Below are 27,488 nucleotides of genomic sequence, written 5' to 3' on the forward strand. Positions count from 1 at the left end.
ACTGCTATGGGCATCATTACTAGCAGCAGCTGAGTGGTACCCAGTGGGTTGCCTCTCATGTAAATCCCTAATACAGAGCTGAAACATATAGGCCATCTCCTGTTAAATCCAAGTCCCAGGTAATCTGTGAAGTCTATTTTAATTGGCCATTCGACCTGGCCACTATCAGGGCTATTTCATATAGGATAAGAAAAACCCATTGGCCATCCATGCTACTTGCACATTACAGTATATATTTCCCCTACAATGAGTTCCCATTAGTGAATTCTAATGTCAGAGATCCCATGTCTTGTACTCTTTCCCACTCTTTTGAGTTTATTCTGATCCATTACTACCTATTTCTATCAAAGAAAAGAGAAATAGTCCCTGTACTTCATTATGCGTCAATGATTATGAGAAAAAACAGATTTTTTTGCTTTTGACAAAGGTCCTATTGAATCTACACATCATTGTTTCCCAGGAATCAGGCATCTGGAAACTAAGCCTTCGAAATTATTTAAAAATCTGAGTCACTTGTGACACTGAAATTGTCATTCAAGCATTTTTTTCCTGAATCTAGGATTACTTTCGGCCCTTCCTATTATTTTTCAGGTCCTCATTCTTTACTTATTCCTCCTAACTCCGAGTCAACAATTTGCCTCATTTCTTCTGTCAAATGTCTGAAACTAACATAAATCTTTCCAAGAATTCTAATTTCAAAGTTTCTATTACAACCTAGGCTGTATCTTTGTTCAATAATATACTAATTGTCAACTCTATAGGAGATGCTTCCAGAGCAATATAAGTTCAATTTCTTCCACTAGGAGTGATTTTCCCAGGGATTCTCCTACCACTCAAATATTAAAAAGGAAGTTTGCCTCTAGATAAGCCCCTTCAAATCCAGCTTGCCTCTGTAGTGGTTCTTTCACTTCTACAGCATGGTCCCACCCCTTTGTCATTAGTGCTGGATGTAACTGAGTTGAACCTTCTTATCCACCAGCCCAGAAGCACTTCAGTAATGCATGTTTTTCTTTCTAGAGTGAGTTTCATAAGCACATGATCCATTTTATTCTTGGAAAAACTAACACTTTAGTGAATCATCACCCTTGGTAGGTCTGAGTCTGTTTTCTGTTGCTATAACTGAATACCACAAACTTTGCAATTTATAAGGAAAGGAGGCTTTTAGCCTGTGGCTCCAAAGGCTGGGGAGTACAAGACTGAGCAACCGTAGCTGATGAGGCTCTTCTTGCAGGGGAGAATTCTTTGCAGAGTCCTTAACCCGGACAGGACATCACATGCAAGAGGGACTGACTATCCTAATTGGGCTGTTATTTTTTTTTATTTTTAAAATGGGAACAAACTTCATGTATTTCATATGTACAGTTTTAAAAATATAATGATACTTCCCACCCTACCCTCTCTCCCTCACTCACTCTCATCCTCCCTTTTATTTTTGTTTTAATTCTTACAATGGCATACTATCAATTTTTTTTTTTATAATCGCAAACTTAACCATGCTCTAAATAAAAAATTCAATGCATCATAGGTGGAAAAACCACTTAAATTCACAGTTCCTTTGAATTAGGGCCTGGTCCTTATGGCCTCATTTGACCCAAATTACCACCCAAAGATTTCACCTCCAAACACCAGAGTCTGATTAAGTCTCCATCCTCTTAAAAGGAGGAAATTTCAACAAGAGTTTCAGTAGGAACATTAGCAATGTATATTCTGCGAAAGGAACTCTTCTTTTTCCTGACTGTATTCCTTCCCTGTGGTTTGTAACAGGTTTGGTGCGAGAGAGTTCTTCCTCCCTCTCGAGTCTTTGCTTCTTCATCTAGCATCTCCGGACTGAGGTGTGCATTCCCCAGAGGCGGTGTTCTTTGGGAGACAGACATTGCTAAGATCCCTGGGCAACGGGTCGACTGTTCGGGGACTAAAATGGTATCATCCTTCTGGCAGCAATCACCAGATTTTCAGAAAGCTGTTTTCTCCTCTTAACTTCGTTTCACCCTTTTCCACACTTGAAATCAGGGCAGTGTCCTTTTTCTGTCCTTTTGTCTCACATTTTAAACAAAGACGTCCCTTCAGCTGTCAAGATGATCAGGGTTTCCCTTTACACAAAACTCAAATTCAGACAGAAACAGTGACAAGCCCACAGTGCCTCTACCTCAATGGACAAGCTGATTTAACTGGAGGAGAGCTGTCTAACCATTACCATGACTTAAAAGCCTCACAAGTGGTGCTAAGCAGATGTCCTGATGGAGGACGGCGATAACTGAAGAGCTCAGTGGACAGCAGGTCTTCTGCTGACAAGGTCATTTCTCTGATAAGAACCCTACAGTGTTTCTAGCCAAGCAGCAACACAAACACCCTTATTTCTAGTAATTTCCACACTGATTAAAAAAAATAGTTTGCTGTAGATAGTGATAACAATGTTTCATGAGTTTAATCAACCTTTGATATGACTTTTGGTTTAGAGTTCTCCAAATGCTAAGGTATGTACAAATGTGTTTTCATCAAGTTATCTCATGATTTAAAAATAAACTACCACACAAATGATATAACGATAGTTATATACCACCACTCCCATCCCACAACAAAGCAAAAAAGGTATCCAAATACTGTTAGAATTGTTTGTATTTCAAATGTTATGATTAATGATTAAGAAATGGACACTAACATGTCTATTCTCTGCCAAAATCATTTGCTTCTGTAATTTTTGTAAGTCACAGTACTGCACAGTCAGTTGAAAATAACTTTCATCTAGGCTGTTTTTCTCAAGTACCGTTATCTCTACTTCCATACTAACTCAGTGTTTTTACACATCTGTGCCAATATCTTCTTCTTAAAATATATCTCTATAATTGAATTTAATGCACACACTTCAGAGATTTATAGTTCTCAAAAGCCTTCACTGAGAGGTCATTTCAGGTGATAAAACTTTTAAGAAAAAAACCACAGGTACCAGAAATAATGTATTACTTCATACAAAATGTCATTTAGAATGATGGCCTCTGCCCTTTATCCAAGGCAACACATTAAAAAAGATAAGCTTTAACTTCCCGGAGAAGCTTTAAAAATAGTTTAATATTTTGTGCCTCTGATCCAAGTATGTAGGTACACTTAAATTATACTTAATAGAAAACCAGGATGATCCTTTGTAATTCTTCAAAAAAAATAAAATGTCTATGTTGTAACTGTACATAAATTGCAACAATTATTTTAACAACAACCCATTTATGCCCTATAGAAAATGACTTCGATCTCTCACTGCTTATAATTTTTAAGGAAAACCTGGGAAATTTGAACTTTGGGGTCTAATATCACATGGTTAAAAGCAAGACACATACAGTAGTGAATATGCCCACCATCCAGGGACATCTAGGAGCCCATCTAAGGCCACTCAAGTCCAGCTTCATTGCTTTTCTTGACAAGAAACATTATAGAACCTAGGGACCCATGGAGCATATCATTAAAAAGACATTTGGAGGGGACTGATACAAAATTTTGGCTTGGTATAGATGGCTTTGGCTTTTAGGGAGTAGGATGCATGGTATTTCAAGGAAATGCCTTCGTCTAGTTTGAGTCATGGATAGAAATGTAGTAAGATACATGATAGGTTGAGTAATCTCTCTTTCCCCCAATATTTAGATACTAGTCACTAGAACCTGTGCGTGTTGCCTTATATAAAATGGGGTCTTTGCAGATGTCATTTGTTAAAGAGCCTGACATAGGAGGATTATCCATGAGGATCTATAATGCAATCTTAGGTGACCTTAAAAGAGGTAGAAGGGTGATTTGATCGTAGAAATAAAAGGAGGCAGCCATGAGAGAGACTACGGAGGTAAGGATTGAAGTGAGGTATCCACAAGAAAGGAATGCCAGGCTGGCACCGCGGTTCAATAGGCTAATCCTCCACCTGCGGCGCCTACACACCAGGTTCTAGTCCCGGTCGGGGCGCCGGATTCTGTCCCGGTTGCCCCTCTTCCAGGCCAGCTCTCTGCTGTGACCCGGGAGTACAGTGGAGGATGGCCCAAGTGCTTGGGCCCTGCACCCCATGGGAGACCAGGATAAGTACCTGACTCCTGCCTTTGGATCAGCGCGGTGCGCCGGCAGCAGTGCGCCAGCCACAGTGGCCATTGGAGGGTGAACCAATAGCAAAGGAAGACCTTTCTCTCTGTCTCTCTCTCTCACTGTCCACTCTGCCTGTCAAAAAATAAAAATAAAAAAATAAAAAAAAGAAAGGAATGCCAGCAGCAGCACAAACAGGAAGTGACAAAGAATTCTCTAGAGTCTTTGGAGAAAGATGGCCTGACCTATGCCTTGATTTCAGACCTTGAGCTAAAGAACTACAAGTTAAGTAAATTTAGGCTGATTCCAGCCATTGGTTTGTGGTAATTTGTTATAGTACCTATAAGCCCCTACCGAAGGTATCTTGATAATTTATATCCTGGAGAAAGAAATGGAGCAGAAGCAAAGATGTCACTGGTAAAGAGGTAGCAGTTGGGGCCGGCGCTGTTGCATAGCAGGTAAAGCTGCCACCTACAGTGCCGGCATCCCATATGCGCCAGTTCAAGTCCTGGTTGCTCAACTTCAGATCCAGCTCTCTTCTATGGCTTGGTAAAGCAGTAGAAGATGGCCCAAGTCCTTGGGCCCCTGCATCCATGTAGGAGACCTGGAAGAAACTCCTAGCTCCTGGCTTCAGATCAGCACATCTCCAGTTGTTGCGGCCAATTGGAGAGTGAACCAGTGAATGGAAGATCTCTCTCTTTTTCTCTGCCTCTCCTTCTCACTGTGTAACTCTGACTTTCAAACAAACAAATAAATCTTAAAAAAAAAAAAAAAAAGAGGCAGCAGTTGCTGCTGTCGGCTGAAGAGTGGATGTTTGGACGTTGCTATGCTTTGCACAGTGCTGATGTTCTGTCTCTTCTCAGATATGATTGGAGCTTGGTTCGCTGTTTGCCTCACATCATCGTAGTCTCAGAATGACCTTGTCTGAGACCCTATCATAGTTGTAATCTATGAAACTGTTTATATTCAGCAGTACACCAAGGCCTAGCTATTCATGCCAGGCCAGTTCCCAGCTGACAGCTGTCAAGACCATGTTTGTTCTTCCTTGCTACTAATTTGATGAGTGATATTGGTCCTGCCACTTGGCCCTTCTGAACATCTCTCTTCTCTTTAATCAATCCTCAGCCTCCTTGAGGTTGCAAAGAGTGGAACAAATAAGTAAATATGGAACAAGAAAACTGATTAGGTATGATGGCAAAAGTAAAGTGAGAAAAAGGTCAAGAATGTTTTGGAAGGACAGCTGTTTTAAAAAAGACATGAGAAAAGGACTCATTGATAAGATGATACTTAAAAGGTAACTGAACAGAGTTGAAGGAAGCTGGGAGACAGCACTGCAGGCAGAGGAAACAGCAAGTAATTGCAAGGGTGATTCAGGGTTGGGTCTTGTCGGAGGGTGCTTGCTATCTTCCGGAAAGGAGACTGACCTCATTAGGTAAAGAAGACAGTGAAGTCATGGAGGAAATTAGTTGTTGTGGAGAGATATTTGGTGACCTCTGATGGATGGAGTCATGGGAAGTCAAAACACAACAGTGACCAAATCAAGCTCACCTTCTTTTTCTAGGGAAAGATAAAATGTGAAGAAATAATAGAGGCTTAACCAGTTTGCATTCCCACCAACAGTGGGTTAGTGTCCCTTCTTCCCCACATCCTTGACAGCATCTGTTGTTGGTAGATTTCTGAATGTGAGCCATTCTAACTGTGGTGAAGTGAAACCTCATTGTGGTTTTGATTTGCATTTCCCTGATTGCTAGTGATCCTAAACATTTTTTCATGTGTCTGTTGGCCATTTGGATTTCCTCTTTTGAAAAAGTCTATTGAGGTCCTTGGCCCATCTCTTAAGTGGGTTGTTTGTTTTGTTGTTGTGGAATTTCTTGATCTCTTTGTAGATTCTGGTTTTTCCCATTCTGTCGGTTGTCTCTTCACTCTCCTGTTTCTTCTGCAGTACAGAAACTTCTCAATTTGATTCAATCCCAAATGTTAAATTTGGCTTTGACTGTCTGTGCCTCCAGGGTCTTTTCCAAGAAGTCTTTGCCGGTGCCTATATCTTGCAGGGTTTCTCCAATGTTCTCTAAGAATTTGATGGTGTCAGGTCGTAGATTTAGATCTTTAATCCATGTTGAGTGGATTTTTGTGTAAGGTGTAACGTAGGGGTCTTGCATCATGCTTCAAAAAAATTATATTGTTTCTCTGCATCTAGTTTACAGGAGATTCACGGGAACCATAAAAATGACACACCACAAATAAATAGATAAATTCAAAAAGTGAAACATTGTGTAGCCAACTGCCATATCCTTATTATTTCAATAAGCCAATGTCATTTATAAAAAGATAGCAGCTCTTTTACATTTAAAAGAACACGAGACATTGAAAACACAAAAATCATTCTGGCTGTAGGTATATGGTATAGATTAGTGGTTCTCATATTTGAATGCATATCAGAAACACCGTGGAAGCTTATTACAAGGGTGAAGCTTTAAGCTCTAAATGTGAATGTTCTGATTCAGGAATAATCAACTGAGTTCATGCCGAAAAAGTACGTGCTAGGTCTCCACTTGGAGAGATCCTGGACAATATGTCTAAACTTGGACCTGGTGCTCTTTTGGCACTTTCTCAAGAAACTCTTCTGTCGGATTCTGGTGCTTACACCAGAGACAGCAGAAGACTTGGCTTCCATTAAGCTCTACACTCAGTGCCATCATCTGTATGACTTCCCAACAGAGCCACTGGGGGGCTTTGAAAACACACTGACAGCTGCACCCCTCTTCAGACCACTTAAGATGGGAACTCTGGAAGGACTAATGGGCATTGGTATTACAAAACCAAAACAAAACTTCTAGAGTGATCTTAAGGAGCTAACTATAGTTTCTTTAAAATTGTAGGCTACCCAGTGTATATTCAAATGGTAAAACAATTAAACCTGAATTTTAATGGTAATTCACAGAGTTATACCAGTAATACCATTCTCACAAGCATAGCTCTGATTTTAAAATGCCTTATTTGATTTTTACGGAGAAATCAAGAAAGACTTTAAAAAAACTGTTATTAGAATAATAAGGAAAGAAAGGAGGAGGAAAAAGTTAATTTTGCAATTCTGCAGCAACAGACTAATAGCAATATTCTCTCTCCTTTCTCATAAAGAAGATCCTGTAGGTTGCTCCACTTCCTGCAAAGCCTTGGCTTTGACACTTGTGCTTAGTCGTAGGTGCCAAACAGCCACACAGCATTACTGTCCTTCTCTTGATTAGTTGTTTGAGGGAAATAGAATGTCTAGAAAGGAAAACAATCCCAAATTATTTATTCTAACTGTTGTAGAATGATCAATAGGAAACCTACTAAAAACTAAGACACCAAAGTGAAAAACCAGAGCCAGTGGTCAATCTGGGGCCTGTGCAGGATGGAGAACAGCATTATCATGTGAAGTAGGGCTCAAGAACGGAGAGGAAAACTGGCCTCTGCTAAGAAGGACAACAGAAACCAACCACCTTTATCTGGAGTGACTGCACTCCTCTATGTACTAAAAACAATAGAGAATCCTCCCTTCAATACAATGCCAATGGAGAAGAAATAGCAATTGATTCCTGATAATGCCACGGCCTACAAGTCTCTAGCAAACCACTCAAAACACTGGTTTTTATTTAATCTCTGGAGATGTTATATGGAATACAACAAAGAGCCAAGGATGTAGAGTTAGATCTCCTAGATTCAAGTACTGGCTTTGCTATTTCTTATTCAGTGGCCCTGAAAATGTCACTTAATTATGCCTTGTGGGGAGCAACCCGGACTGGACTGAGTTACTGGAATTAAGACTTATTCTATGCATCTGCTCTCCCACAATATGGCGCTGGGAGAGGAGGAAACAGCTTCTACCCAGCTGCCTCTCACCAACTTGACAAGCTGCAGGACCTGCTCCTGATTGGAGGAGAGCAGCATACTCGGCGTGTGGGCAGCCGAGTTAGGATTGGTGGAAGAGGACTATAAAGGAGGAGAGAGACAACATGCACCAGGAACATCTAAGCGGAACACCTGTGCAGCCCCCGAGAGAGCCGGCCGGCGGTGTGCCGCTCCCCCGCGGAAGTGGGGAAAGTGGCAGGGGGAACCGCCCTTCCACAGAGGTGGAAGGGTCGGTAGCCAACCCGGGAAGAACCAGCAGCAAACCCGGGGAGGGCCAAGCAGACAAAAGAACAGCGCAGGGTCCTGTGTCGTTCCTCCACGAAGACGGGGAGCGACATGCCTGTTTTCATTTTCCACAGGAAATTAACAAAATCTATACAAAGTCTTTTTAGGTAGGAGTGGTTAAGTAAAAGACATGATCCTAAAAGTGATTTTTAAGCTATGAAATTTAGCGGCCGGCACCATGGCTCACTAGGCTAATCCTCCGCCTGTGGCGCCAGCACTCCAGATTCAAGTCCCGGTTGCGGCATCGGTTCTGTCCCGGTTGCTCCTCTTCCAGTCCAGCTCTCTGCTGTGGCCTGGGAAGGCAGTGGAGGATGGCCCAGGTGCTTGGTCCCTGCACCCCATGGGAGCCCAGGATGAAGCACCTGGCTTCGGATCAGCGCAGCACGCCGGCTGTAGTGGCTATTTGGGGGATGAACCAACGAAAGGAAGGCGTTTCTCTCTGTGTCTCTCTCACTGTCTAACTCTGCCTGTCAAAAAAAAAAAAAAAAAAAGCAATTTAGCAGTGGCTATCATGCCTGTCTACTCAAATACGTCAATAGCTTCTGCACTTCCAATAAATGTAGAGATAAAGGTGCAACATAGATGTTCAATAAATCCTTACTGAATGTAAAAAGCATGAATGATTGAACACATAAGGCAAAGAAGAAGGGAGGAAGGAAGAGTGTGAGGGGAGAAGAAAGAAAAAAGGAATAAAATATTTTAAAACATTTAAATCTTTTATTCAGATAAAGAATTATTGATCAAAAGTTCATGAGCTCTTGTCTTTGCTTTGCCCAGTTCTTGGCACTATGATTAAAAAGGAGCCATGGAACAAGAGGATTCAGAAGAACCACAGAGAAACCCAGTCAAATCACAGCTTTACAGTGAGGCAAACTGAGTTCTACCGACAGATGATTAGATTCTGGGTTCATCTTGATATCTTTCAATAAATAGAATGTAATTAAAACATACAAAGCAGGGATGTGATCTCAGGTCCTTGACTTCTCATCATTTCCAAAATAAATCCTTAGAAGGGTAAAAGTCCACTTCCTTCTTACTAGAATTACCTCTTATATTCATTTGAAGAGTATAGATAAATATCACTATTGTATTTTATTTTTAAAGATTTATCTTTTTAAGATTTATTTTATTTATTTGAAAGACAGAGTTACAGAGAGAGGTAGAGACAGAGAAAGAGGTCTTCCATCTGTTGGTTCATTCCCTGGATGGCTGCAACTGCTGGAGCTGCACCGATCCGAAGCCAGGAGCTTCTTCTGGGTCTCCCAAATGGGTGCAGTGGCCCAAGGACTTGGGCTATCTTCTACTGCTATCCCAGGCCATAGCAGAGAGCTGGGTTGGAAGAGGCACTAGAACCGGTGCCAATACGGGATGCCGGCACTTCAGGCCAGGGCTTTAACTCACTGCACCACAGCGCCAGCCCCAATTTATCTATTTGAAAGGTAGAGTTACAGAGAAAGAATGAGGGAGAGATCTTTCATCCTCTGGTTCACTCCACAGATGGCCTCAAAAGCCAGGGTTGGGCCAGAGGAGCCAGGAGCCTTGGCTGGGTTTCCCACACAGTTGCAGGGGCTCAAGCACTTTGGCCATCTTCTGCTGCTTTCCCAGATGCATTAGCAGGGAGTTGGATCAGAAGTGGAAAAGCTGGGGTGCCAGCACCACAGATAGTGACTTAACCTTCACCCACTACGCCACAGAGCTGGCCCCCTTAACTAGCATTATATGAAGTCATCCATCTCAGAAAGTATAAAACAAGGAGATTACACAGCATGAATTAAAAAAAAATGTTAAAAAATCTTTAAAGTCGGCCGGCGCCGCGGCTCACTAGGCTAATCCTCCGCCTAGCGGCGCCGGCACACCGGGTTCTAGTCCCGGTAGGGGCACCGGATTCTGTCCCGGTTGCCCCTCTTCCAGGCCAGCCCTCTGCTGTGGCCAGGGAGTGCAGTGGAGGATGGCCCAGGTGCTTGGGCCCTGCACCCTATGGGAGACCAGGAAAAGCACCTGGCTCCTGGCTCCTGCCATCGGATCAGCGCGGTGCGCCGGCCGCAGCGCGCCAACCGCGGCGGCCATTGGAGGGTGAACCAACGGCAAAGGAAGACCTTTCTCTCTGTCTCTCTCTCTCACTGTCCACTCTGCCTGTCAAAAAAAAAAAAAAAAAAAAAAAAAAAAAAAAAAAATCTTTAAAGTCAGGACTAACAAAATTAAGTTCATAAAGTATCCATTCTACCAGAAGAAAAGCAAATAAATTATTGCAACCAGAAAAAGGAACATTTAAACAAGCCTCAAGGATGAAAATATACTATCAGGTGATACAGCAATTCTGGGAGCACAGCCCAGCGTGAGGTATAAGCAGACATGTTTTCTGCTTTCATCTATCATGAAGCACATGCATTCTCTCCCTCGCTCTCCTGCAGTCCTTGCTGTCTGAGGCTGACTCTTCGTGATCTCTGCTGTTAAGATATCTTCCAGGCACACTACTCTGTATTAAGGTCCCTTTTGAACTTCAATAACTAGATCTCTTGAGATGAGGTGCAAAGATGACCCGTGTTACACTAAACTCCCTTCTATAAGAAATAACAGGATCATGCTACAAGGTTTTGGAATATTTAAACTGAATGATTGACTCAAAAGCCTTTCTTTGGTCTTTCAGGCAGGATATTAATATTAGAAATCACACAGGATATGGAATCTGAAATTCTAAATATAGATGGTTTGTCTTCTGCTGATTAATGATATAATTGGGCTAAGCAATTATTTCTTCTGTATCTCAGCTTTGTCACCAATCGAAGAATATGTCACTAGTACCCCTTCAAATGGAAGTGTCACTGTGATGCAAAATAAGAAAAACCGAAGGTAATAGGTCTGACATTAGTAGAAGAACAGTTAGACTTTATTAGTATAATTATGGATTTTACATGTAATCCTTCACATAAATTTCCATCAGTTTTCTCAGTTTCTTGGATTTTTCCTCAAGTGTGGGGAAACATGATGAGACCACTCAGTCTGTTTTCCCTCTTAGCTACCACTAGCTTAAAGACATCCAGTTCAATCATGCTATGCTGTACCTGCAGATTGAATTTCCATTACTGACTGATTTTTATTTAATTTCATTGAAGTCTGTTTTTACACATCTTAAAGTTTATTATTCAACTACTATTTTATTATATTATTATATTAATTATATTATTATGTATTATAATTATATTGTTATATTAATTATTATTAAACTGCTGTCAGTTTGCCTATTTGCTACTTAAACTACATTTCAATGGTTTTGTCCATGTCTAAGAATTGTTTCCACTCTTTGCTTCAATTGTCACCACTGAATTGAATTGAACAAAGAATGCTCAAGATGAAAAAAAGGACATACTCAATTACTAACAAAGCCCCAAATTGCCAGACATTTAATGGCATTTGGATTACTTCTGGTTTCCATAGATCTTAGCTACTTTCCCACTAGTCTCTGAATCTTGGTTTTTCCTTTTTAAAAGGTGGAAAAATGAAAATATTAAAGTTACTTTCATAAAATAGTAAAGCTTATTAGAAATGAGAAAGAGGAAAATACTGCAGGAGCCTAAACAGCACTGAATTCACAAAGAATTCCTTTGATCAATAGCAGTGCAGAGCCCACACTAAACTTGTAAATACTGTGAGGAAAAAAGTTGCTAAATTCCAGTAAGTCCCATCCTGATCTCAAACACTAATAGTGGAATTTTATAGATTGGTTAAGTTACTTAGGAGTTCATTTGGAACTATGGGTCAAAATTACAACTGTATTTTGCTTATGACCTAGCAATTCTGTTTATATGCATCCAAAGCTATGTAACAAAAGTGTTTTTTGTAGCATTTATTGAATCAACAAAATGAATGTCTGCTTTTCTGGGGGGGCAGTATATACTACTAAACAAGTTACAGTGCAAAATTTTTATGAGTACAATGGAGAGTTAAACTGATTTCCAAGATTATCTCTTAATAATATTTATAATTTGATCTTACTTGTGCTGTATATTTTATGTACATATAAATGCCAATATCTAGTTTGACAATACATAGAGTCATTGACAGTGTACTGCTCTATACTAGGAGAAATGGGAGTATGTAAAAGAGGGGTGGTTTGTGTTTTATTCTAATCACTCCTCTATATTTTGAATCAGGTACAATGAAAAAAAAATCCCTATATTACTTTTGCAATAAAAATTAATATTTTTAAAATAAATTTTGTACTATTCTAGACTAAGACTAGGAAAGTAAAATAGATACTTAGAATACTGTTGATCCTTTCTCTGATTCCCCTTATGTGCTTGATTTGTTTTAGTTCCTGAATATAAAATACAAAATGTATTGCTGTTGTATGTGGTACCACAATCCTAATGTCTCAGGTATAGTCACAGTTATTTTCCTCAATAAATATTTTTAAGTAAACATCCAAATAAATGAAGTAATGAATGAGTTAACTGCAAATATTAGTATCTCCAACTGCTTGCTTCCTTATGCAAAAGTCAAAATCCTTGCAAAATTCATTTATAATCGTAGGCCCCAAAATTTCTGGTATTTTCTAAGAAGTAGCGGATACTATGACAACTTGAATAGCTTTGGACTCCTTCAGTTTGTGAAGTTTCATTGCATTTATTTTGCTTCCCATATCCGTGGCTCTCTAAGAGACTACCAGGTCCAGGGACATTGCTCACATTCTTATGTGCAGTGACCTGCTGTGCTTTCCCAGCCTCTGGCCAGCAGCCTCAAAGATGTTTCTTCCAGAGTGCCTATGTCCTTCCTGGGTTGCCTGCAAATGGAGGCTCACCATCTTACACAGCTCTCCCCCACCATGCTGTCAGGGTGTGCCCTTGGTTCCTGCACATTACACCTGATTTCCACGATGTATTGACTTGGCCCTCTAGAGTTTGTGACGGTACACGTTTTCTTCAACTGCTCCCTGCCTCATGTTCTTTTCCACCAACTTCAGGATCTTACAGTGTTCCACACTCTCCAGAAATTAATTCCTGCTCAGAAGCCATAAAGTAACACTTTCTCAGAGGGTCAGGTGAATAAATCACTATTTCTTAAGTTGTTTTTACAGACTGCATCACAAAGCCAGCCTAAACCAGTTCAGCTAAACTAGGCTGTCCAGCAGAGCTGCACACACTCTAAAGGGATGACTGTGATCACCAGATGACACCACAAACCACCCCAACCCCAAGGAACCAAAAGTTGGAGAATAGCCAGAGGCTTTAGGAAGTCAAAGTCCAACAGATGACAACATCCAGTGACTGGATTCTTCCTCAGCATACGCATACCTGGTCTAACCACAGGCCCCATTACATCCTGACTTCTCTTTCCCGACCACACAAAAGCTGCCCAAGTTCCCAGACTGGGGAGGCAGGTTTGGGTCTTATCCTCTGACCCCTCTCTTTTCCCCAAAGACTGGTGTCACAAATCGGTCTTTGTGCTCATTGGACAGCAAAACTAACTCATTCAGTAATGCTACTGAGTTTTCTAGTTAAGGGCTCTTTTACTGTAGTATCACATCACCATCCTTCTAAACTCTAGAAACCCGCGCCTCTACTCTGATCATACGGCTGAACCAACTCTTGATGAATCTAAGATGAATCATTCAGATTTCAGTTAGTCTCAGGTTTATGATTCCATTCTCTCCTAAGACAAATCTTTTCTTCTAAGAAAAGTTTGTAATACTGCAGATATTGATGTTGATGATGAAGATAATACCTGATATCCACTGAGCCCTTCCACAGGTGTGCTCCCACTTCAAACACAACATTTCATTAATTCCCATAACATCCTACTCAGGTCAGTGTTGTCAGTGGCCCCTCTTTACTGCTGAGCAACTGAGATTGAAGAAGCTTAACCAACTTGATAAAGCCATTTGATGTGAGAACCTGCACCCTCCCCGCCAGCCACCACCCAGTTCATCTGAAGATAGTATTCTGCTTAAAGGGAAGAACATAAATGAGAATTAATTTTGTGCTTTGAAGTTTTGAGAACAAAGCCATCAAATAATCAAAGTTGGCATGCAAAGACTCATTTGTAGTAAGCCAACATTTGTAAAGAAATGGTACTTCAGTTAGAAGAATGTGTCCACTTATCTCCTTTGAATAGCCTTTTTTTTTTTTTCAGGAAAAACGTATAGCAATAAATGGAGAAAGCAGAAAGCATATGTTAAAAATCTTCCTTCAGGCCAAAACAGGTAGGTAGTGACTCTCTGTGCCTCTGACAAATAAGAAGGGAAATAAATGTGCTTCTAACTATTGAAAGAATTGTGCTCTCAGAAGCTCACCAAAAGCAAGCAATATGCCACCTTCTCCAGACCTTGGTGAGAGTTTCACTATGTCCCTGCAAACCATCATTAATGTAGCCAGAGGAGAGCTCACTAACTGAGACAGGCTTGTGCAGTTCAGTTCCTCCGCAGATTATTTTTTTCTCTATCAAGTCAGTTCTACAATGGAAACTTCCCAGGCACTCATCTCTTAAAAACTCTTTGAACTCACAATGCTCAAGAGGAACGGCTTTGAAAGCGTTTTCACAATGGCCAACACCAGCACCAATTAATCAGTTCCCTTGAAAAGAAAATTGGAACAGGTAGAGTTGGAGACTGGCTTACAGACACAAGAGTTGGAATCATTGTTCTGAAATAACCTCTTCCTGCAGTTATACACCAGAAAGAGTTTTTTCTCCACCAAATAAAATGTTAAGAAAATAATGCTTACTTATCTATTTAATGGGACATTGAAAGGTTTATTTAGATGCTGTTTGTGAAGTGCTCGGGGAATGAAAACTGCTCTACAAGTGCTAAATATAATTACTACCCAAACTAGCACTTTTATGTGAACATTCTATGTGGTTTCTTCCTCCAGAACTCTTATTTCAAGGCATCTTAACGCCTCTACACGGAGCTTTCCAAAAGACGTCCATGCTGAGAGTCTGTTGAGAAGCCCTGGTGCTCCTGAGCCCCCCAGACAATACAAAAATTAAACTACTGATGCAACTGACAGACACATGAAGGCATTCTCAAAATGCTTCACAGTTCATGAGAGGAATCTCATGAGTCAAAAAGTTATCAGTGTAAAATCAATGGAAAAATCAAACAGAAAACCCTAACGTCATGGAGTTAGGATTCTGTCAGAAGAATCATATGATGCCGCATTAGCTATGCCACCTAACCACAGAAGCAAGGTGTCTCCTAGGAAGAAACATGAAAAATTAAAACCATCTGGGCTTGGAACTCTTCGCCCACAAGTCTTTACTCTGTAATATCTAAATTACTTAAAAATGAGCCCCACTCTCTTGACTCCTGCCTGTTGTGAATTTCAATGAGCTGCAAAATCATTCCAGAGGCTGGAACAGATTTCTAAGGCATAGAATAGTGTAAATAAAGAGAATCTGTTTTGTTTGCAAATGTTTCGGGATTTGATATACAACCATCTTCCCATGTTAACATGGATTGGATTCTGAAATCAGTTTCATATTCAATGTGAGGGTATATACCTGTGGAAACAAGAAAATACACATATTGGGTATTCCTGATCTGAAATGCATGGGACCAGGAGTGTTTCAGATTTCAGATTTTTTTCATATTTTGGAATATTTGCATATACATAATGAGAAATTTTGGGGGATGTGACACAAGTTGAAATAGAACTTACACTTACTATAAACCCTATGCACAAAGCTGAAAGCATAAAATTATGCATTTATTTTGAAAGTCAGAGTTGCAGAGAGGGAGAGTGAATAGAAAATAATTTATACTTACTATAAACATTATGCACAAAGCTTAAAGTATAGTATTTTTTTAAAAAATGCATTTATTTTGAATGTCAGAGTTACAGAGAGAGAGGAAGAGATAAAGAGACCCTTCATCCACTGGCTTACTCCCCAGATGGTTGCAACAACCAGCACTCACCCAGGCCAAAGCCAGGAGCAAGGAGCCTCACTAGGGTCGCCCACATGTCAGGGGCCCTAACACCTGGACCTTCTCCTGAGGCTTTCTCCAGGCTACCAGCAGAGAGCTGGATCAGAAGTGGAGAAGCCAGAACACAAACTGGAGCCCACAGGAGATGCTGGCTTTGCAGGCAGCAGCATTATCTGCTACACCACAACACTGGCCTGCAAGTATAGTTTTGTATGCTATTTTTAACAATTTTGTACATGGGGACCGGCATTGTGGAGCAGTGGGTTAAGCCACTGATGCCAGATCCCATATGAGTGCTGGTTCAAGTCCTGGCTACTCTACTCCCAATCCAACTTCCTGCCTGGGAAAGCAGCAGACGACCGCCCAAATCCTTGGGTCCCTGCACCCATGTGGGAAACCCAGATGGGGTTCCAGACTCCTGGCTTCAGGCTAGCCCAGCCTCTGCCATTGCTGTCATCTGGGGAGTAACCAGTGGATAGAAGATCCCCCCCACCCTCCGCTCCTCTCCTCTTCTCTCCTCCCTTCTCTCCACCCCTCCCTTCGCCTCTGCGTGTGTGTTTGCGTTTCTGTCTATCCCTCCTGCTCTCTCTTTCAAATAAATATATAAATATTTTAAAAAGTAATAATTTTATGAATGAAGCCAAGTTGCATGGCGTGAATAACTCATTTGTGGAATCACGTTGCTGCTCAAAAATCTCAGATTTGGGAGCATTTCAGATTTACTTGTAGAGGATGTAGAGGCTATACTTACAAATAGCAAAAAGTCCTAAAATATCAGTAGGAAAGATGAATTACTTAACTCTGTGAGGAATCTAATGAGAAGAAGCTAGAAGAAATCTGATTACAGAAATATATTATTAATCTGAAGAATATTTATTCATAATACCTTTGAATAAGAAAGTGCCCCAGAAAATGCTGAAGTTTCATCCTTTGAACTGAGTGACCTGGAAAATGAATTCATCAAAAACAATAATGAGACAATTGAAGAGTGATCCAATTGGTCTTCCTCAACTCTAATTTCTGTGAGTGAGTTACAAAGTCTGAGAAAAAACAGCCAATGCTCCCGTTGCAATCAACATCAGCTGCCTGCAATCAAGCTCAAACAGTTTGCAGGTGTTTTGGGGACTTTACTGGAAGGATTTTTGACATTTATGTATAGCACACCATACCAGGTCAGGAATTGAAGGAGATCAGAATGAAACAGAGAATAAGCACCAAGCAGTTGGCTAATATTGCATCCAATTAAACAAATAACATGTTCGTTAGAAACTCTGGGTGTGCAGAGATGTACACAAAATGAAAGTAGCCACCATAATGTTTTAAAGAATTTGGAATTCCAGAATTGGTTTTTTGGGTGGCTGTGCACATACGTTGGTGTATGCATGAGTGTGAAGTTTCTTAAGTTTTTCAATAAAACCATTTAAAACTGTTGTTGCTTTGAAGAAAATGCTATTCAATATAAAAGTATCTGAGTTGACAGCAATAGCTTTATGTTTCACAACTAAATACAGTTGGGGCAGATGTATTTTATAGATGCAACAAATATATTTAGCATGGAATTTAAGTTGGCATAGGGTCCATTAGAAATAACCATGCTGACGAAAGCCGGAGTGATGCTGAGGTTATTTGCCCTGGCCACCTTCCAATATCTCTTCAGAGTTATTGCTATGAAAAGATAAGGTATCATTGAAAATGAAACTGTTTCTGTCCCCAGGGCTTCACCCAATCGTCATACAATATATATTGGAAGTGCCCATCTTCATGAGGATATGGACTACCAGAATAAACAAAATGTTAAATCTTTGGTAACACAAAACTTCCATTTTCCATAATCAAAAGATAGGTGTCTTTTCCAGAAAACTTTGGCTATGACTAGATTTCCTACTAAGTACCCAGTATTAAGAAAAAATATACAAAACTTGGAAATAGGCAAAAAGACAGTTGCAAGCCTGTTACTCATATTGGGGATTATATATTAATGACACACTCAATAAGTATTCAATTCTTGGGGTAGGCATTTGTTACAGTGGTTCAGATGCCTCTAGGGATGCCCAATCCCATATCAGAGTGCATGCTTTGAGTCCTGCTCATCTACTTCTAATCCAATTGCCTACTAATGAACACCTTGGGAGGTAGCAGATGATGTCTCAAGGACAGGATCCCTGCCATCCATGTGGGAGATCCAGATTGAGTTCCAGGCTCCTGGCTTCAGCCTGGCTTGGTTCTGTTTGTTGTGTATCCCTAAGGAATAAACGAGCAAATGGAAGATCTCTCTCTGACTCTCTCTTTCTCTCTGCCTCTGTATGTGTGTGCTTGTGTGTGTGTGTTTCTGTCTTTCAAATAAAGTGAAAATAAACAAAATTTTTAAAAAAGACTCAATCCTCTAAGAATTTTTTTTCATCTAATGTGCTATTACTGATTACCATCTAGAGTCTGTGACATTTCATGCAAACTTGATTTTTGCAGACACAAATAATTTGGTCAGGTGTAGAAGATAATACTAAATGATGTGGTTTTGTTGCCCTGGAACACAATGAGTTAGTCAGCTTTTTAGAACTAGAGCCAATACCTGACATGGGCTATGTCTGAAGGAAAAATATATTTTGGCTAATAGTTTGGAGGTTTATAGTCCAAGTTCAGGCATTCCCTAAGTCTGGTATCTGATGAGGGCAGTGCTTGGTGGAACATGAGCAGATGAAGGGTCACATGGTGAACCAGGAAGCAGAGAGAGCATCTGGGCCCAGCTCAGATTTTATTACCAACTTTATGAGAATAACCTTCTGAGGTCACGTCCCCAGTGGTCAAAGGAGCTTCCATAAGACCACCTCAAACGGGATAATTGGAATAAGTCTCCACTCTCCCAGTACCATTAGCATTCCGTGATTCTTGGAATTAAACATTTGAGCTCAGGAATCAAATCCTTTTCAACACATAGCAGACACGAGACTTAACTTTAGTTTACACTTTCAGTATGCTTTTTCTGATGAACTATAATATCCTTTGATTTTCTACAGCTTTTGAACTATTATATCATTCTGCTGTTTCTTTAAAAAAAAGGTAATACATTTGACATATATTTAATATTTATGTGAAAATCATATTTTCAATTTTTGAAAATTATACATGGACAGCTTTCAAGGATGTCCCACTGACATGACCACATGGATTCAATTGCCAGGGACAATTAAAGTACTTTTTTTTTTTTTTTTGAGAAGTGTCCCTTTTGAGCTGTTTAAATATAGGGAGATATTTTCTTGGTTCCAAGTGACACTAGGGTTCTACTTTTGCAGACTGTTTTGTCTGATGTCTTTACCTCCCCCTTCTAATTTTTCAACTTTTCTATTTTGCTTCATTTTTTTTTCCGATTCTTGGTCAGGTCTGTTAGTCTGTCCAATTCTAACTGAGTTTTAGTCATTTTTATTTGTGTGTATGTTTCTCTATCTGTAAATTGTAAGAGAATTTTAAAATATATTCCTTATCCACTGGAGAGCAAGGCATCCTGCTGAGATCTACTTGCGGGTTTTGGGTTATATGATTAACTCTGGCCTCTTGCTGAAACTGTGTAATGGATACTTTCTGTGTGTAATTGAAAAAATTCATAGCTCCATTGTGTGATCATGAAATATTTGCTTTCCTCTGAAAATCACTAATAAATTGTAAATTCTCTCAAAATAAAGTCTATTCTGATTGTTTGCATGAATCTAAAACTTGCAGAACCCCACAGATCAGAAACCCAAAATTATAATGCTTTGAATGTCCAGTCTTTCAATAAAAATCCTCTTTATGAAAATATAAGCTAAGAAGCATTTTTCCTAAAAATTTAAACCTACCAAATCAGAATGAATCTTGGAACTGATTTTTAATATTCATTTAAAAGCACCCATAACTGGTATATAATACAAGCATACATTTAATTTTTATAAGGAATTCAAAAGGTATTTTATAACACTGTAAGACTGGTTTCATTCTCCAATGAAGAGAATATAAATATGAAATTCTTAAAGTTCTACTACTTATTTAGTGCTCAGATAAGCTAATAGAATTTCTACAAAATATTTTAGATTTAAAAATGTGAAACTATGTGTTAAAGTAAAGTTTTAAGAAATATTTTTTATTACTATTATTAACATCTTCAACTATATCTGGTTAAATATTATTTCCAAAATCCTTAGTTTATGTGAACCTTTTATAGAATGCTAAAATGAGCTAACTGGTAAATAATCTTTCCAAATCTGGGTAAGTCTGAGTAAGATAGCTCTGTTTGTACAATGTGAGTTTTTGTTTTTCAAGGGATAAAGAAAGTATTTATGTTTTCAACTTAGGTATCAAATTCTTCCTATACAAAATTTTCTAATGTTCAAAATGAGTGTTTATACCAAGCCACACAGTTTCAAATTTAATGAATCTTTTTTGTGTGTGTTTATTTCTAGCAATTTCAAATATAATGAAAAGGCATGAAATACACCAACCTTTGCAAGGGTGATTCATCTTGATGAGTTGATTTATAGTTTGTTAACCCTTTACTTCCAAATAGAATATTAATGCAAACTAGAAATTTTTTCTCTATGGTAAAATGACATGTGGTTTTGTATCTAGAAATCCCAAATAGCTAGAAAATGATGAGTGTTTGGTTTCTATATATAATCTCTCCAGATAGCAGATTTCTCTATTTCAGTGAAACAATTGTGCTACGTGCAGACATTTATGCCCATGATTTCAATGAGGGGGAACAAAAAGGAATAACAAAAGTTTTTCACTTATGAAAGATCTAAGTTCACTTCTAATTATTTTTCATTGCATATTAATTTAAAATATCGCACTGTCACTTTCATGACCTGGTAGTTAAGGTCTTAGGACCCTGATTTGATCTTAGGCAAGAGAAACAAATACCTTTTGATAAATCTTTTGTATTATTTTTATCAAAATCAGGCTCTATATATATTAAATGTGTATGCATATATGTGCTTGTGTATTAAATATCGAGACATGTTTAATGTAACTCAGTTTGGTTGATATGCCCCATATTTCTTAAATATTCTAACAGTTACCACTGGAGTTGTATGCAAAGTGTTTATCAAATCAAAGGAAAATCTCAGCCTGCCTCAGATTAATTTTATATAAGTAAAATGTAATACTTCAGAGGATATAAATTTCTTGGATTTGTTATGCCCTTGCTGTCCTTGACATGTTTTTACTGGCATAGGAAATGCTTGTCAGAATCTTGTATCCCAATGGTGCATTTCAGTCTCCTCTGTTCTCATGTTGTCGGTTACCATAATAAATCAATCATATTCATTTGGGTTTGATGTTTGAAAGCTTGGGTAACAGCTACACGCAAGAAATTGGGCATTTCACAAAAAAGTCTCAGTTCTTCAGTCAAAAGAACTCTACCAGTTGTTTTTGACTACTGAAATTTCAAGAAGTTAACTCATGAGAACAGGCTCTCAACTACGAGTTAGCATCAGTAACTCTCAGATTGTCCCAAGAGATTGAATCAGAATTTACAAGACCCTTTTTCACTCAGAAGCAGGTAACTTCATGGAATCTGGCTCCTGACCTCAGATATTTAAAAAAAAATCATAATTAACTTACATAGTACAGAGTAAATGGATAGGGGAAATCTATCAAAATTTTTTTTTTTTTTTTTTTTTTTTTTGGAATAGGGTTGTGTTAGATTTACGTTCAGTTGTCCTATATACAGAAGCTCTTTCTCTTCTTTGGAATTTCTCTTGAATCTTTACTTTGTAATTAGTATCTTACATATAAGAATTCATATATGAATATTTATCAGTGGTCTTTAGTAGGTCATAGAAACACATATTATCAAATAACTAAGCATGGATTTACAATTTTTTGCACCACAATAAACTTATCTCTTAATTCTATTTTTCCAAGAACTTTTTGAGGTACCTTTGTGTGTGTGTGTCTGTGTGTGTGTGTCTGTGTGTGTGTCCTCAGTCTCTATTTTTCTTGGAAATGTAGTCATTTGCTAGAACTTGACCTCTTTTTTGCCAGAATATAATTGGAAAAATTGATTCTGCAACCCAGGCTACACCTGCAGCAACATATTGGAGAATAAATCTCATTATAATTAGATATGACAAACACATCATTAAGGGATATGGACTGTATTTCATATGTGGAACTGATGCCCACACAAACCTTCCAGGAAACTGGGGCAATACCTGTTCTATGTCTTACAGGGTCTCAGCAGAAAGCAACTCATTCAAATTTATATGATACACAGGTCAACCTGTGGATACAAATTTCCAGGCTTGGATTTAGTTACTTAGCCTTGGACCTTGGAATAGAAGATCCAAAAGGCACATTGAAAAAACCACACACATACACACACCCCTCACGCATAACATGATATTGAAATTCAATCTTAAATATCTTATGGATTCTCTAGACAGAAGTTAATTCTCTGGGCTCAATATTTAACCTGCTCAACACTGTGAGCCTCTGGATTTTCTGACAATTTGCAAGAAAACTGATATAATTAATTAACACCTCTTGCTGAACCTCTGTATGTGAATCCAACAAAATTAGAATGACATCAGCACATTTTGTGATCAAGTAGTTTTGTCCCTTGGTCAACCATTTTAGAATATTTTTCCTGAGTGACATTATTAACACCTGATCTTCAAATGCTTTCCATATTTGCCATTTTCTGGTTTTCTTGATAATGAGCTAAATTTTTGATACATGTTCATTCCAAAAGAAATTCATGGGAATCATTTCTTATTTATGTGAGCCATGCTTTCTAAGTTTTTGACAATATCCAACCTCTACTGAAAAAAAAAAGGAATGAAGTAAGGTAAGCCTCATTTTTCAGGACATCTCAGTTCACCTAAACATATCATTTCCTGGAGATATACACAAGTCTTTCAGTTCTAGTTCAGTTTTTAAAAAATTAACACTCTTGCAAATCACCAGCCCCTTTAAGATGACTTTAAATCATGTTTTTCCTGTAGTTTCTTGATTATGCCCATTAATTCACTAAAATATGCACATACTTGCCTATTTTGTTTAAAAACTGAGCAGAAAGGTGAGTTATATAAACATAACTATTGTAGAAAAATGGACATACAAGATTGAAGATTGAATTCGGGGCTTTATTTAATAAAGTTTATTGCTCTGTCCAAAATTCTTGCAAAGATAAAATATCTCTATTCCACCCAAGAAGGAACAATGATGATGATGACTTTAATGGCCAAAATGAGAGGGATATTTCATTTAGGTTATATTTTTGTGACTCTATCAGCCCACAGTTCTCTTTCTCTCCTGTCTACCCAAACAGTGATATGAAAGGAATTCAGACTGGTATATGTCAGAAGGATTATGCTAATATAGCTCAGATTTGCAAATAAAGCAGTTCTAAGGACCAGCAAAGAAAGAACAAAGCACATTCATTTCTATTCCACTACCATTCAGCAAAACCAGCAAGAGGTATATCCACCCACACAGTTGAGTAACTTGGCTAGCACACTTTTCACTTCATAGTATTTTAACAAGTATTCTCATATAAAGATGATTGAAAGAAAACCTTGACTTCGATCCAAATACTACACCTGGTGTAGACTCAGTGATGGATCTAAAATTTTTATATATTCGCCTTTATATTTCTAGCTTCAAATAACTCACATAGCAACTGCTTTAATTACACATTTGAAAAGAACAAAAGCAACAGTAGAAGTAGTAGAGCTCCTAAGCAAGTGGAGTATTGTGACGGTTATTTGGGGACTCCTTGTGTCACTCCAGATTTAGCAGAGTGGCCTTGGTTAGCTATGAATTATCTATCTCATCATAGCAGAACTCTGAGCAAGAGGAGGCCATGATCCATCTCTAGATAGGCCCTAACTCCTTGCAATCAGTGAAATAAGTTTCACTCCTACTTTTTCATGTCACTCACCATGTCCTAACTACACATCTATAGCTTCAAGCACAGATCACTTCAGGAGCTTTATGACATAAACATGAATGGTGGGGAAGATGACTGCATGTCAGACCTGAAAGTTGAAAATCCTCCAGCATTGTGGCACAGTGGGTTAAGCTGCTACCTGCAATGCCAGCAACCCATTTAAGATCTGTTTCTAGCCCCACCTGCTTGACTTCTGATCCAGCTCCCTGCTAATGCACCTGGGAAAGCAATGGAGGATGTCCCAAGTACTTGGGCTCCTCTCACCCATGTGGGAGATCTGAAAGAAGCTACTGGTTCCTAGCTTAAGCCTGGTTCAGCACCAGCTATTGTGACCATTTGGGGAATGAGCAGAAGACTGAAAATCAATCTCTCTCCCCACCCTTCTCTCTCTGTAACTCTGCCTTATTAATAAATAAATAAATCTTAAGAAAATTCAAACACAAAGCAATCATTACCTGCCCACAAGTTAAATCTGTTTCTTATTCATCTCTTCCTGAGACCTGAAATTGGATGGTAGAGCTTTATTTCCTAGTACAGGAAAATTATGAATAAGAACCAAGTTATTAAGCTGGTCAATAAGTCATCTCCATTTAATCAATGCATGTTTGAGCATTTTGTGCAAAATGAAGAGCATATAAAGATGAAGAAAATAATTAACATTTGACCAGAGTTTAATTGGTTACAGAATACTATGTGCATCATCACCAAAGGTTATGTTACTTTACTGCTATTGAATTTTTAACTACTTCTATTAATACTAGAACTACTAATGGTACTACTAGTCCTATTTCTATAACTATGACTATAAAGAAATTCACCTGTTTTCACACAATAGTACTCCTAGAATATGCCAGACAATGGAAATAGACATTATATAGCAGGTCTTTTTTATGAAAAAATATGCAGGGATTTCAAAAAATTTTGCACCAGAGTAGCCTTGAATAAAGAAAATAAATTCAGTCAAAATGTATGAGGAACTGATTCTCTTGATAAACTTTGTTGAAATGATCATCAATGCTATTTATCCTTCACTTAGAGAGTTCTTAATTTTGTCATTTTATTTCAAATTGAACCCACATTCACATAAATAAAGTCTGATATGTGACCAATTGAGAGTACAGAGTCACCTAGTGCTTCTCCCTATGTCTCATTGCATTATATTTGAGGCTAGTTCTTATTTTCACATTATCACTTTCTTATGTTAAAGAATATGTTAAAGGCAAAACAACATGATATCGACATTACTTCATAAATTCTACTGTCTTGGGGCTACTATCACAAATACCATAGACTGACTGGAATAAACAATAATATTTCTCACAGTTCTGGAAGATAGGAAGTCCAAACCCAAGGTGCAAATAGATTCAGTGTCTAGATTACATATGACTAGCTTTTCACTGTGTCCTTACATAGAAGGAGAGAGGGACCAGATTTCTTATGTCTCTTGTTATAAAGGAATTAATTCCACCATGAGGGTTCTAACCTCATGAGTAATTACCTCCCAAAGGCCACTACCTCCAAATACTATCATTGGAACTAAAGCTCCAGAATATGAATTGGGGGGAAACATAGCATCCTACTATAAGAGAAAATGGTTTAAGTTCTCCAGTAGAATACCCAAGATAGCAGGCAGCATCACTATGAAACAGCTTAGTGCAACATGATATCCTCCATAGCCCTTGCCCATTTTTATGCTAAACTATGTTCTTTTGGTTTTTTACTTGTTATTAAAGGTAGCATTAAGTCCTTGTTTATAATGTATCTGAAAAGCAAAAGGAAAGAAAGAAGAAAGAAGAAGGAAGGAAGGAAGGAGGGAAGGAAGGAAGAAGGGAAGGAAGGAAGGAAGGAGAGGGCGAGGCAGAGGGGAAGGGAATATCATTATATTCTTAGAATTTTATCTATGAAAAATTATTGAATCTGTTAAAACTAAAAAAATTAAAGCTAAAAAGCTACATATATAGTATATATTGAATATATGTTTATATATATTTGAATATATATACATATTCAAAGCCTAACCAGCAGAACCTCAAAATGAGGCCATATTTGAAGATTGTGAGATATGTATTTAAAAATTTTAGATGAGAATACCTTGGGAAAAGAAGTTGATTTTAATTTTAATAACAAGATCCTTGTAACAGAAAAGTAAGGACACAGAGGAGAAAGCCATATGAAGATAACGGAGACCGGAGAGATGCATCTACAAATTATCAATGACTGAAGCTTCTAGAAGCTGGAAGAAGTAAGAAAGGATTCTCCATGAGTGCCTTCAGGAGTGGAGTCATGCTGACCCCTTGATGTAGCACTTCTGGTCTCCATAACACTGAAGGAATAATTCCCTTCTGTTCCAAGCTACCTAGTGTGTAGCACAGATTGAGTATCACTTATCCAAAATACTTGGTATCGGTGGAGTTTTGGATTTGGGATGTTTTCAGATTGTGGAATATCTGCATATACATAGTGAGATATGTTGGGGGTAGAATCCAAATTTAAGCATAAAATTCATTTATGTTTCCTGTGTACTTTATATGCACAGCTTGATGGTAATTTTATACAATATCTCCAGTTTGACTGTTTTCACTGCAACCCATCACATGATGTCAGGGTTGAAATTTTCCACTTTTTGCATTATGTGGATGCCCCAAATTTTCAGATTTGGGAGTATTTTAGAGGTCAGACTTTCAGATTATGGATGCTCAGTACCTTGTTGCAATAGCCCTAGGAAGCTAACACAATATTCAATTGTAAAACACACAAAGACACACACACACACACACACATTACTATCTATTTCCAATTCTACTACAGTCATCCATCTTGCCTGGTGTTCAGGGCTACCTACGGCTTTAACCCAGTCAATCTAACACCAAACTCTACTACCTTCCACATTCTAAGCTTCAGTATACAGTTCAGTGAAGGAGAAAGAAAAGGCTAGCAAGTTGGAAAAGTATTTGTGGACTTTTTTTAAGCTAATTGTATGTGGTCAAATGTGAACAATCTGAAAGCCTTACCTTGTGAAATGCTTGGGGCCGGCAGAGACAAGCATGCATCCATCAGCACACCAAAGCCTGTGCCGGGATGAAGGGGGAAACAGCTTTTTTGATCCCAGAGAGGATCTTTCTGGATAAGTGTTGTGACCAACTTTATGACTGTGTCACAACCTTGTTAAGCTAAATGTGTTTGTCAAACAATGACAGAGTACACTTCAAGCCTGTTAGCAGGAAGCAGCTGTACCAGGAAGCAGCACTGAGTTTGGCCCTGATCCAGTTAAAAGAACTGAGAGACTATTTGATGTAGATTAAGAGAAATAAAAGACACAGTTTGAAACGTCCAAGAGCTAGGGTTAACAGAGGTGGTGCAGCAGCTGTGAAAGCCGCTTCTAATTAGAAAAAGACAAGGAGTGGGAGGGTTCATGCT

The 27,488-nt window shown here is 38.7% G+C and overlaps 1 long non-coding RNA gene across 5 annotated transcripts in view; it reads right to left on the minus strand.

Moving 5' to 3' along the window:
* The window catches only part of LOC138847271 (uncharacterized), a 42,103-nt gene extending 14,873 nt beyond the window's left edge, over positions 1 to 27,230 (minus strand). For 2 of the 5 annotated variants that reach the window (XR_016226462.1, XR_016226458.1), the window contains exon 1: positions 27,083 to 27,230. This is a non-coding gene — a long non-coding RNA (uncharacterized LOC138847271). Of the gene's footprint in view, positions 1 to 8,588; positions 8,694 to 17,033; positions 17,092 to 27,082 lie in introns of all 5 variants that reach the window. The other 3 variants (XR_016226460.1, XR_016226461.1, XR_016226459.1) reach the window with 3 other exon arrangements.
* Positions 27,231 to 27,488: the final 258 nt, after the last annotated feature.

The sequence above is a fragment of the Oryctolagus cuniculus genome, chromosome 20, assembly GCF_051225735.1.
Source record: "Oryctolagus cuniculus isolate XC-2025 breed Fujian yellow rabbit chromosome 20, ASM5122573v1, whole genome shotgun sequence".
Lineage (NCBI taxonomy): Eukaryota > Metazoa > Chordata > Mammalia > Lagomorpha > Leporidae > Oryctolagus > Oryctolagus cuniculus.